The sequence below is a fragment of the Pinus tabuliformis genome, chromosome 6 (assembly GCF_031772625.1).
Source record: "Pinus tabuliformis cultivar Carrire ecotype Pingquan chromosome 6, CPIR1, whole genome shotgun sequence".
Taxonomy (NCBI): Eukaryota; Viridiplantae; Streptophyta; class Pinopsida; order Pinales; family Pinaceae; genus Pinus; species Pinus tabuliformis.
This window is the reverse complement of record NC_142292.1, coordinates 2,053,797,391-2,053,809,254: the sequence shown is the minus strand read 5'-3', so window position 1 is coordinate 2,053,809,254 and position 11,864 is coordinate 2,053,797,391.

Sequence of the window (11,864 nt, the reverse complement as noted above, 5' to 3'; positions counted from 1 at the left end):
ATGGTTGGGGGAAAGGTCGAAAACATCATTGGCCTCAAGAGGATTGATGCACTTCTAGAGTGACCTTGGGGAAAATCAATATTTCACCTAGCTGGGATGTTCAAATGACTTTCTTGATGATTTAAATGACATCTGGATAGAGAGATCTTTCCAACGAGCTATCACACGCCCAATTTGGACACCGGGAAGGCCTTCAAAGGTCCTCTGTAAAAAGTTGTTGCGCATCAAGGAGGCGCAGCGCATCAGAGCATTGGCACTGCACATCAGAGGAGCGTTGCGTATCAGACAGTTTTTGCCACTGCTAAATTACACTAGCACTGCGCATCAGGAGGGCACTGCACATTGGGTGCAGTGCACTGCGCATCAGTCCAGAAGTTTCCAAAACATTCTAAATCACTCAATAACCCTCAAATTTGCTATATTTGCATTCTACAAGTAAGTAAACAACATCCTACAAGTGAATTTGAGTTCACTCTTGTATTCTTCATGAATCTTACAAGTTCAAAATGAAACCCTAGTTTCTCTTCACTATTTTCCATTTCATTGTGCAAATTTCATTCCAGCATCACTAAAACATCATTAAACCCGTTTTCATTCTTTTATTACCATAAACACTCAATTTATCCCATTTTCCCCATATCCCACTCCCCTAAAACAATTATTTCCCTCACCAAACCCTAAATCCCTCACTAAACCCTAATTTCCCAAAACTATTCCCTTCATTCCCCAATTTCATTTCCCAAGAGTAAGATCTCTTCATACTCATCACCATTTTCCTCTTTCATCCCTCTTTCATCATCATTTTTCACCATACCTACATCACATTATTTTCCTAACACAAATGCCTAAGCACCATGGCCACAAGAAACAATGACTCAAGCTATGAAGAGGAAACACAAAGTGATAGTTCAAGAGAAAGGAATGTACAACCTAGCAAACCTGAAAAGGGTGGGAAAATAATAAGAGAGGAGCCTATTAGCATTGTTGAATTTCCTTCTTGTCCTCTAGACACCACTTGTTTCAGATATCAATATTTCTTTGAGTTTTGTGAGATGGTTGATAGGGTTAAGTATCATCATGAATTAGCAAGGAAATTTTTCATCGACATGGAGGACAATATGGTATATCTTGTTGGCATCAATTTCACTCTTTCACCAGCCATTATTGCAGAAGCAACTAGGATGCCAGATGTGGGGGAAAGATGGAGCAAAAGAAAAAATATCAGCAAAGAGAACTATGACCCCTACATTAAAGCCAAATATCATAGTAAATTGGGCAGGGTGTCTCCTTTCAAGTTTTTGGAGGATCGGCATGTGCCGCTAATGCAACTCATCATTAAATACTGCACATGTGAGGGAAGGTTCTCCACACTCTATGCCTATCATATTAGATTTCTTATGCATTTTACCAGGCTTAGAATGAAGAGTATACCATACTTCATTTGCAAAAACTTAGAGAGGATGACTGTGCTTGCAAAGAGAAAACAATACCCACAGTAGCTCAATAACATTTATCACTTTTTTGTCATCAAGATTGTTGTTATACATCAGCTCACTCAGTTGGGAGTGCCATGGGAAAACTTCATTGCCCATGAGATTTTCAAGGGGCCTCAAATTTTTGCAAAACCTCAAGAGGAAGGTGGACCTTCCGGGCAACAAAGAGAGCATGAAAGCAAAACTGAATAGGCTCACATTCCTATGTTTATAGCTTATGAAAAGGGCACAAGAAGACTTTTTGCAGTTGCCAAACGAATATTATCTCCACGAGGGGTGGAAGGGGTCTCGTTCTCTTCACCAGACAACAGGTAAATGCTATCTTCACCTGGGGTGAAAGGGGTTTTTCCTTCTTCTTCAGGAAAATAGGTACAGGACAAAGGAAAATAGCCATTGCATGATGAATGGGCTTCTGAAGGCCAAGACAGAGATTTTATTTTGGTTGAGAAAAAGGACACTAATTTGGGCTCCCAAGGCTCAAGACTCAAGGATGTGGTCATCAAGGACAAAAGAAGTTGAGATCCAAGCCTTATCTCTTGACCTTGAGAGGGCGAAATGGATCATTAATTACATTGAGAAATGGAGCAAGCAATTGGAGGACAAGAAAATAATCATGGAACTGCAAGCTATTAGGGAAAACCAGCAAGTGGAAAAAAGAAAGAAAATCAAGATGACATCATTAGAGCAAGAGATAGAGGTTGACCATGAATCATGGTTAGAAAGAGTGAATGTCCACCTTGAGAAGCTACTGGACAAGGCTAACAAGGAGAAGAACATGTTGCGCCACATGGCTTATCACTACTTGGCCCGGAACAAAATTTGCAAGACAAGGATAAGAAGCCTAAAAGCCAAGGTAAGGAGAGCTTTAAAGACCAAAAAGGAGCAAGATAAACTTAGAATCTTAGCTGAATCTTCCTTGGCTAAGTAAAGAAATTGATAAGCTTTCCTCTTGCCAATTTTGAAGCATTTTGGAGAAATTTTTGTCTTTTCATGAATTTTAATTGCAAAACACAGGAATTTTCCTCTGATGCGCAGCACCACTGGCGCTGCGCATTGAGCTGGTTGGGAATTTTGAAAATGGCTTGCATTTTTGGATTCCTAATGAAACAAATATTGAAACCCATAATGTTTCATGAAGTTTGGAGGAGATTTGGGTCACCTAAAGGGCAAAAAACACCTAAAAAATGCCCTCTCTGCCACTTTTTGGACCCACAGGAAGCAGTCTTGGGAGAAGTGATCTTTGAAGGGGCAAATGGACTCCAAATCCAAAACATCTAGTTGTCCTAGAAAGTAGATAGATATAGCTTTATAACAAGACATCTTGGAGCTAATTGGGTGAAGGGGAAGGCCTTAAAACTAAGCCTTGAAGTGGCACCGCGCATCAAGCAAACTTTTGCTAATTTTGCTCAAAAAATTAGAATTTCGCCTAGTTTTCTACCAGTTTGACTTTTTATTCTCTCATGGTTAAATTCATGATGTAATATGATGTGAATTGATGTAATATGATTTTAAAATGATGAAAAATGACTTAAGGAGGTAGATACATCAGTTTTAGGTGGTTTTGAGCTGAATGAATCAGTTTCCATAGTTTTAGAGGCAAGTTGTTCCACTACCTATTTTCCAGTTCCTAGTTTAGATCTTGTTGAAACAGCTCCTTGACTCATGGATTCAACCCCTTATGGCTAGCATAGGCAGTTTGATGTCTATATCTTGTACTTTCTTAGTCATTCGTCAGGGTTGGACTCTGGTGGATGCATTGAGCACTATTGTACATCACTTATGCAGTTTGGCAATGAAATAAACCAGGGTTTTGCAGCATTTTGCGGGATTCTTATGGTAATGTGAATTAGCATAGTTTTCTTCTCTGTTATTTTATTTTATCTCATGTTTATGTGTGCCATCATCTCTCTTATTCTGCATAACTAAATGAATCAAGTGTAAAAGGTAGAATCCATTGATGTTTCAGTGCTCTGCCTTGGGGTTTATTTAGTTTTACATGTTTTATACTGTTTGAAGAGGACTCATAACACTTGCATGCCCTTTCCAGCTCCTCACCAGTATTTAGACTCACCATTACAGTCAACTCAAAGTGATAAAACACTTGCCTACCTCGCCCCACAAAAACCTCTGCAAATCTGTGTTGATTTCCTGGACCCAAAACTGCCTTCCCCATCTGATCCAGCAACCAACCAATAAAATCAAGGAAATCTCCTCTGAGCATATACCTAGCCTAAAATTAGTATTCTTATCAGTCATCTCAAGCATTTCTTTCCATATTTTCATTGAGATTGACAAGGAGAGAGCCCTCCCCTGACCTAGTAGGGCTAGCTACTAGGTTAAGCGTGGTTTGATGTTACCTTAGACCTGCCTTTCACAGCCTGAGATATATTTAGGCACTAACATATTGGCAATCATACTGGGGAATGTAGTTTTATGTTCCTCAAAGAAATGTATCAAGTTCAGATCTGTTTGTTGATGGTGAACAACTATCAGACACAACAAGGCTGAAATCATTCACCTGGTGATTCCAAATCAATTTCGAGATCAGATCCAAGGACTCCACTGGAGGATGAACCTGACCAACAGAAACATGAAAGGACAATATGGAAATATCAGGTATGCAAGTTGGAATTTCATCCAAGACATTATGTTCTTCATTATAAATTATTTCTTCTCTTTTCCTGAGAATGTCAAGAAGGCTTTACAGAGTATATTGTATTCGAGGAAAGATCCTAGATCTGCATTTCATTCTTTCCGTTTGAAGATAGTGGATACAAAATATGCGCATGCCTTTGATCTTGATCAAGACCCGTCTTCTGAATCTTGTGATGACCATCTTCAAACTAATGAGCCTAAAGAGACCAATACTGATTCTACAGCTTCTGTACATACCCCACTACCTTGTAAAATTCTAGATCGATACAAGCCTATGATTTTACCTCCTATATCCCATGCTTTCCCTAAAAATCATGACCTATATCTACCAAGATTTCATGGTGATTGTAATGACAACATTGCTGAGAGACATGTACTGAAGCTTGAGACTTTTCTTCACCTTTTTGAAGTTGATGAAAAGGATGTCAGTATTAGGCTTTTTTCTCTTTCTTTGCAACGCAAAATCAAGAGTTGGTTCAAAACCTTGCTTGATGCGAGCATTTCAGATTTACAGCAGTTCGTCAAAATATTCCTTGAAAAGTGGGTGGTCATACAAAACCATTTCTTGATTATAGAAGAGTATAACCAGCTGAAAATATTGCTAGGGGAGATAGTACAATAGTTATCTGCCAGATTTAACCAAGTCTATTTTTCGATGCCGGTTAATATAAGACCTCCTCCTGGATATGCTCTCTTGCACTACATGAGTGCCTTTGATCCAGAAATGGAGTTTCAGTTGAGAGAAAGGAACCTTGCAACACTCGAGAAGATGCAAAATAGTGCAGTAGATGTAGAGGATAATTTGTTGATCAGAAGGGCAAAGTTGAAGGAAGAAGAGATGAAAAACATAGATCCAGAGGAATTGACATCTCTAGAGGTAAAGCTTAACATTTTGGTAAGTGTAGTGGAAGAGATGATGCAAAATATCACCACAAGGAATGATTATGATGTTCAACATCATGGCTCGGTGATTGAAGAAGAAAAAGTGGTTGATCCAAAACATTTTGTTTCTTATCCCAGTTGTCATAGATCTGATAATGATTGTTTTATAGATCTTGGACAAGAGAGATCTGTTGATATGACATGTATGCTTGATGATGTGTTTTATACTAATGATTTGCCTTAGTTTGATCAGTATGATGATGATTATGTTCTCCAAACAGAAGCTAGTCTTGCAGACAAATCATCGGCAGGTTTGTGGGAGGAGGAAGTTCACTTTCAGCAGCTCGAATACAGTGATCAACCGATGCATATCAGCTATGGAAGTGAGGAGGAAAGTGCAGCAAATTTTGAAGTAAGTGAACGATCTTTTTCTTTTTGTTTTGCTTCATTTCTGTTCATCAAAGAAAACTTTCATGCAATCAGAAATCAGCTATCGACAAGTCTTGATCTGGACCATCTTGAGGGCAATGAAATCCTTGTGCAAAACTTCTCATATCTAGATTTGCAGCCCCCGAATGTTGGGTCCCTATAATACTAGTGATTACCCCATTACTATTGTAGTTATACTCCTTATTAATATTTTTGTGCCCCTATTGCCCCCATATTGTTATTACTGTGCCCCATAGAATCCCTCTATTGTTATTTTTGTGGCTTTATATTATTATTGTTAGGTCGGCTGGATTATATTGTGACTCCTTAGACTCCTATATATAGAAAGGAGGTTTTTTCATTTGAATCATCCAAGAATTGTTCATTTATGTAATTAAAGGAGGTTTCCCCATCGAAGAGGCTGAATTCTAAGGCGTTGGTCTATCCTTTCTATCTTTTCTTGAGCTGGTTTCATAACATTTGGAATCAGAGCTTTGGATTCTAGGGCTTCGCTGCTCCAAACAGGTCATCATGGAATTTTCGCTATAAATCTCTTTCTGTGACGTTTCAAAACTTCCATAAAAAACCCCATTTGTGAAGAAATCACACTGAACCTCGGGTCCAAATTTCAGAGCTTTTCGTGCTATATTTGCAGAGATATGATCTGAGGAAGTTGGTCTTTTTGCAAACTCTTGAATTACATTCCAAACAGGTCACATGCGGAAAATTGTCATAACTTTCTCTCTGGGGATCGGATTGAAATTTCATAAGAAGGTATAGAGAGAGAACGGACTGTAGTTTCGTGTATCCATTTTTCAGATCCAAAGGTCAAAACAGTGTCTCGTGGCACGTCGTACAAGTTCGCTCTACTGAACTAGTCTATAATCAAGTCACTGTGGGAGATTTCGCATATCTCTTCCTTGGAGAATCCAATTTGGGTCAGACTTGTGGAATTTGAAAGAGGACGTAGAAGGCTACTACAGGTCTCAATTTCAGAACTGGAGGATCTGAATTTATAAATATACATCAGATTCAATATCAGGTTTCTACAAAGTGAAAAAGGTGTGTAGTTTTTTTTTTAATTTTTTTGTAAGTTTGGTTTGAAGGAATTCAAAGGGCATAGTAAATCATTATTATCGGTAACTGATGCCCCGAGGAAAGAAAATGCAAACACCTAGTAAGGAACTTGAAATCTCTAGAATGACTCATGAAGAAGAGGGATAAATGCTACATGATATATCAAAATTACAAGAACAAGTGCAACAAATGTCACTCTCACAAAAGCTAACAGAAGCTAAGATAAATGGCGTGGAATCTAAGATAAATGGCTTGGAATCTAAGATAAAGGGCATGAAAGATAAGATGGATGATTTGCAGACAGATTTGAAGAGAGACACGGTAGATTTGAAGGTAGATTTGAAGACAGACATGGCAGATTTGAAGACAGATTTGACAAATTTTCTATAAGAAATACTTACTAATTGTTAAAAGGTTGTAAAGGAAACTCATGATGTGAACAAAATAAATGTTAATCATGATTCCATAGAATCTAATGTTGGATCGAAGACCCACCATATTCCAAAAATCGATATGAGGAAGTTTGATGGCAAGGATCCCGCCACATGGATATTACAGATGGAGCAATTCTTCGATCTCAATAATGTGCAAAACACACAAAAGGTATGTATGGAAACTTTATATTTGAAACCAAATCAGTTTGTATGGTATCAATGGCTTTGCTCTCGTAAAAAATTTATCACTTGGGCAATTTTTACAGAAGAATTGATAGCACATTATGAGGATACAAAAAGCAACACTTTTTTTAGCCAATTCATAAGTCTCAAACAAAAGGGTTCAATAATGGAGCACATTGAGGAATTCCAAAAATTGAACATAAGGGTAAAAGATATTCCAGAGGAGCATAGGATTGATGTGTTCATAGGGTCTTTGAAGGATAATATCCAACATGATGTTCACCTTTGGGAACTTGATTCATTACAGAAGGCATTCAGGTTAGCAAGAAAAATGGAAAGCAAAATTATGGCAATCAGGAAGCATACCACTCACAACTATAAAGATGGAAGTGTTGTTGCCCCTAGTCTTCCACAACCTATAAGGTTGACACCACAACAATTAGAAGAAAAAAGAGAAAAAGGGCTTTGTTACAGTTGTGATAGCAAATACACTAAAGGTCATAAGTGTGCTGAGAAGAAATTATTCTATATAGATTGTGAAGAGGAAGACAAAAAGGAGCAAGAAAGGTCAAAAGAAGAGGATATACTCCAGGAACAAAGCCTAGATGAAGAAAAAATAAATCCAACCATATCTTGTAATGCATTGGTGAGAATTACCACTCCTCAAACCATCAATATAGAAGGACAAATCAAGAAGAAAAAGGTAATAGTGTTGATTGATTCAGGAAGCACCCAAAATTTTATTCATTGTAAGGTAGCAAAAGAATTGAATTGCTTCCTATATCCAGCACCAGAGTGTCAAGTGATGATTGCAAATGGAGGAAAAATAAATTTCTCTGGAAAGTGCCATAATATCAAGCTATCCATGGGAGAATATGTATTGACTAGCCCAATGCTTTCCATTCCAATGGGAGGTGCTAATGTTGTACTAGGATTCCAATGGCTACAATCCTTGGGTACAATAGATTTTAATTTTCAAGAACTTTTCATCAAATTTTCTACGGAAGGAAAGGAAGTTGAATTAAGGGGTATTGCAGGGAAACCAAGAAAGATAATCAGCTCTAATGGTATGACAAAGCTTCTAAAAAAGGAGCAAAGAGGTGTAATTGCACAATTATGTTTGCTAGATGTTTCCACATTGGAATCATCTATTTCTCCAGATCTCCAAAAAGTCCTGGAAAATCATTCCAAGGTATTTGATACTCCCAAAGTTCTCCCACCTATGCGTGATCATGATCATGCTATTCATCTCATTCCAGGAAGTGTTCCTCCAAACATCAGGCCGTACAGATATCCCTATGTCCAAAAGAGTGAAATTGAACGTATGGTTGCAGAAATGCTAGAGGCTGGTATAATTCAACCGAGTCAAAGTTCTTTCTCTGTTCCAGTAGTACTAGTGCACAAGAAGGATGGATCATGGCTTATGTGTCTAGATTATAGGGAGCTCAACAAGCTCACTATTGAAGATAAGTTCCCCATTCCTGTCATTGATGAATTACTGGATGAATTGCATGGATCAATTTACTTCACCAAGTTGGATCTTCATTCAGGATATCATCAAATCCGAATGAAGACTGAAGACATTCCGAAAACAACATTTAGAACTCATGAGGGTCATTATGAATTTTTGGTCATGCCTTTTGGCCTTACCAATGAACCTTCAACATTTCAAGGTTTGATGAATTCAATTTTCAAAGCATTCCTTAGAAAATTTGTGTTAGTATTTTTTGATGATATACTAATCTACAGCAAGCCTTGGAAGGATCATTTTGAACATGTTGACAGGGTGCTACAACTATTGGAGGAGAAGCAATTATATGCAAAAAGATCCAAATGCTTCTTTAGAGTCCAGGAGGTGGAATATCTGGGTCATATTGTATCTCATGAAGGAGTTAAGGTAGACCCTAGAAAAATTAAAGCCATTAAGGAATGGAAAATCCCCACATCCATAAAGCATCTGCGAGGATTTCTCAGGTTGATAGGGTATTATCGCAAGTTTGTTAAGAATTATGGGAGAATAGTGTTAGCCTCCTGTTGCAACAGGTTTTCATCTTTCATGATCGACATTTTTACATGCCAAATATGTCATACTTTGCATGCTGCAGTGTTCCATATTTCCTTAAGAGGCCAAAGAAGAGGCCATGAGAGTGTGCTAGTCTAAATGCCACTGCTGTATTCCAAATTTTGATGAGTTAATCCATTTTGATGAGTTTTTTGTTAAGGGAAGGCCAAACAACTTAATCTTGGCCTCCCTAGGTTTCAATTTTTTGTTTTAGAATATAGAGATGAATATCTGTCCAAGCTGTTTAATCTTGGTAGATTTGTAGATAGGTAGAGAATCTTGGGTTCTCAACAGCTTAATCTGAGCCCCTGGATGCAATAAGTGTAGATTTAGATAGGAGGACAGCAAGGAGAAAAGAATGAAAAGCTAGGCATGCTAGTTCAAGTGCACCCAAACCAAAAAGAAGAGAAAATGCTAGGCAAGTAGGTTGGGTAAGTAGTTTTGTGGTTGCAGAATCATGGCTTGTGATCCATTTCATATTTTCTGGTGTCATATCTATTCATATCACAAGTTTGAGGTAGTTTCCATTTGAAGGAGCTCAAGCGAGGCATGTCTAACTTCCCCTTCTTCCTCTTCCCCAAATCACTCACTAACTTCCCCTCAAGAGGTCAAGATCTGCTTTACTCAAGGAATTTCCATACTTCCTCTATGAGTCATTTTCCCCCTTAATAGCCTAATATCTCCATACTTAGCGCTTTTCTCATCACAATTCATATTAACTACTAACTCTATTATGTAAATCGCTATCTATCTCCCCTTCCCCTACTATAACAATGTAAATAGCTCCCCTATATACGTATCCCCTCACCCTTGTTGAAAAATAACCATAAGTGTGCTTTGGAATTACTAAGTTTGCCTAAAACTTAGTAAGAACCCTCGTTTTCCTCCTTAATCATCTTCCAATGCATCTCGGTCTCATTCCTATGCATAAAGTCCCCTCCATATGTATAAAAACCATATTTTTGACTTCTTTTCACCTTCTCAAGGCATAAACCCCTTGTTTGGCCTAAACCCTTCTCAAAGCACATTAAACCCCTCTCAAGTGCCTTTGGACTCCTTCCAAGGCATGAAAAACCCAAAAAATCATGCAAAAAACCATTAAAAAACCCTCAAGGCATGAAATTCCTCCTTTTTGGGCTATCGGACCCCCTCTGATGCCTTATAATCCATCCAAAATGTCAAAGAATGCTCCTTCGATTTCATAAGGCCTCCATTATGTGCAAAAACCTTGCTCTGATTGTAAAAGGGTTCCTTTTGGACCCCCTCCAATGTGATATCGCAGTCGGGAGGGGGAGTCATGTGTTAAAACAAAATATATATGTGTGCTCGATTGATAAATGTCGATTGCGATTTCGCCGATCGGCGTATCGCAACTCATATGTGTGCATATATATGCCCCCGGTCCCCGCCGATAGCGATATTGTGATTAGATCGCATCCGTCGATTGCCCCCGCCCGGATCAACGGCCCATATTCATTTGCATCAAAGTGTGGCATATAGATATTTCGAGTCCGAAAAGGCCCTTTTGTACAGCGAAGAGGGGAGGCTCCGATATGCCAGAGCCGAAAAACAATAAAATCAGAGCATAAACTCTAACGGGTTTGAAAAGGGGTAGTATTGTACCCTCATTTTCGTAACCCAAAAAATTATGAAAGACAGTTTTGAAGGGTTTCGAGTCCGAAGACCCATTTCCATTATAACACCACCGATTTGGGTTCCGCCGATGGGCCGAACCCGAAATAAAATAAAGAGGGCCTCAAAGAAATTTCGGGTCCATGGTATATCGCTCATCGGGGTTTTTATTTGTTGGGACCATCGATCTGCCATCCGTCGAGTTAGCGGCAGCCATTGGATCGGCCCGCGCTGGATCCAACGGCCCAGATTTAATCCAATGAACAGTGATCGCTCCCGCCCTGGATTTTTGCGATTTTTGCGTGTAAATGGGTTTTTTGCCTATTTTAAAGAAAATGGCCATTTTACATAGGATTTCTTCCAGCGCCCGCGCCTGGCTCCAGTTTAAGGGAATTCATGCATTTTTAAGCCATTTTTTATCGCTCCAAAGCCCTGTTTTGCTCCAGAAGGCTAGTCTCGGCCTCATCACGGTCAGCCTCATGCAATTACTCCTTTTTGCGGCATTTCTTCAGAGTTTAATACTATTTTTGATCGGCCAGCACCGATATCATTCCAAAGGCCACGGAAGTCTTTGTAGCAGTTATTTTGCATTGAAAGAGCAGAAAGGGGCGATTAGACAGTTTAAAGAATATCATAGTAAGGAAAAGGCCAAGTTTCAGTGTCAAAGTGTATCAGGATGCGATAAAAAGTATCAGTTAAGTCTTTTTAGTGGAAATCTATATTTCCAAAGTAGGTGAACATTGAATGGCCTCCAACAAAGTCAAAGAAAGCGGCAAAATCCATTCAAGGCTCTCAGATCAGTGATTAAAGCATTTAAGACATATGAGGGCGGTGCTGCAAGGCCCAAGACATAGTTATTGTAGGGATAACCAGCACAGAGCTCCAAAGGACCATATTTACTCATTTTTGAGGCAGATGCCCAGCGCAGCACTTAGATAGATCATTATGCATTTATTTCAGGATAACTTAGATTAAAAAGCACTCATTTCCTGCAGATCTATTTAAGATCTACTGTAA